Raw genomic sequence first — 2436 nt, 5'->3', positions numbered from 1 at the left:
AAAATTAATTTTTAAAAAATTATATCAATTTTTTTTAAAACAAATATATTCTTAACAAACAGGTCCTTGACCAATTTAACGTCAATACGACATCGTTTTGTCTGAATAAATAAAGATAAATAAATTCTCGACTAATTTAAAGTTAAGCACAAATAAATCTCTAACTAATTTGACAATAACAATATAACACTTAACATGCTAAGTCATCACACAAATGTGTCACCTAAACAATTTTTGTTATAAATTAACTTGCAGAAATAACAAAGAATCGTAGTTCTCTATGAATTTTATTAATAAATATTGATGAAATACATTAACCGCAAGTTAACCAACAATAATAACATTGACCAAGTTAACCGCAAGCAATACATTAACCAGAAAAGGAAGCTAAGGTTATTAGTAATTAACACAAAAAATTAATAAAAATGTAGTTAGCATTAATGAGTGGTAGGTCCAAAATCCAGCTATTTGCCAGAATAAAGGAAAACAGAAGAAACAAGTTTACAAGTTGGAGATAGAAGCTGTCACTCAAACATCTTCCACACACTCCATGATTAAATGATTTTCTCGCTTTGTCTATTCAGCAAACCCCCCTTTTTTCTTATCTACAACCTCACCTTTAATTTTATATATATACACCAGAACCATAACTATCATCAACGATAATCTGTTTATTAACTTAATTAATTATATTCCTACCTTCATTGTTAAGGAATATTTTTCTTTATAGTTACTTTCCTGAAATATTCTATTTATGGACCCTTATTTTTCAATATATATACATATTATTTTTAGGAGACCACTTTAATAAAGACATTAAAAATGTATTTTTTTAAAGACGTTCATACATGTCATTTTATTATTGGACATCTTTATTAAATCGGTCAATAATTTATTTTTTAATAAACCAGAACAAAATCGGTTTATTATAGTAACAATAATAAACCCAATTGTCTGTATTATAATTATTAGACCCGATTTGATCCAATCGAATTATACCATCTAAACCGAATATCTTTAAATTTTTTTATGAAAAGACAATTATATCCTTGACTTTTAATTTTTCAGACATTTAAATTCCTACAAATTTAAAAATACAATTAAATCCCTAGAAAAAATTTGGATTTATTGTTATTGTTATAAAAAATCGATTTTATTCTAATTTATTAAGAAATTCAAAAATAATTGGTTTATTAATACGTCCAATAATAATTCGACACGTAAAGGTCTTTACAAAAAGACGTTTTACGCGTTTTTATGCTAGCATTCCCTTATTTTTATCTGTAAAATAAGCTGATTTGGATCAAATTAAATAGTGATTCGTTATATGGCATTCATACAAAAAAATGAAAACAAATAAAAAAAAGCCTTGAGTTTGAGTTTTTTAAATGAAATAAAAACTAATTAATAAGAATACATGTTCATCATAATAAATAAAACATAGTAGTAGATTTAGGGTTTAAATTTGATGGACTCACATATCTATATAGTATGATATCATAATAATAAGACACTTTATGTCATTTTCTCCACTTATATTGATATATGTATTAGTTCTAGGTAACCTTTTTTTTTTTTGTATAAATTAGATATAAATTTTGAGGTGGAAACTCAGATGCAATCGACTACTTCACTTGAAGTTAGTCGTTAGATGAAAATTTAATCAAATCAATCAAGTCATTTAACTTCTCTCAACTATCAACTTTACGTGAAGTCGACTACACTTGAGTTTTCACCAAATTTTGATTAGCACCTTATATTGAAGCACGTCCATAATAAAATTGATAGCTTATTCTGCTTGAGAAAGCTTCTTTCATTTAGGTAGTGTTTGTTTTGAGGTACTGAGACAGAGACTGAGAGACTGAGACTCAGTATCGTGTTTGTTAGTTCAGAAACTGGTACTAAAATTTCTGTCTCTGTCTCTAAAATTTCAGTATTTCAGTACCTCCAAAAAGTAGGGACACAGGGGACTGAAATTTTTAGAGATGGAGACTGAAACTTTAATAACATTTTATACTTAAAATACTTTCATTTCAATTAATTAATTCCAATTTTACTCTTTGTGCAAATTAAATTAGAGTTTCATTCTTGTTTCAATTCCTGTCTCCCATTTTGCACCAAACAGAATACTGAGATTTATTTCAATCCCTGTCTCTTAGTCTCTGTCTCTCAGTCTCAGTCTTTCCGTCTCTGTCTCTCCACCAAACGCTACCTTAGTGATGCCAAATCAATGGATTCTTCTTTAATTGTTGCCAAGTTAAATAAATCAAGGATTTAACTTCATTAAAAATTTTCATAATTGTGTTCAACATCTAGGAAGAAGTTCGACAGCAAAACATTTAATTAGGGAAGTGGATTAGATAGAAAATAAATAAATCGTAAAAGGGAGATGAAGACTTAATTATAAAAAGAATATACACAAAAAAGTTAACTACT

This window comes from Arachis ipaensis, chromosome B06 (assembly GCF_000816755.2).
Source record: "Arachis ipaensis cultivar K30076 chromosome B06, Araip1.1, whole genome shotgun sequence".
In the NCBI taxonomy this organism is placed as follows: Eukaryota; Viridiplantae; Streptophyta; class Magnoliopsida; order Fabales; family Fabaceae; genus Arachis; species Arachis ipaensis.
This window is presented reverse-complemented; position numbering follows the sequence as displayed.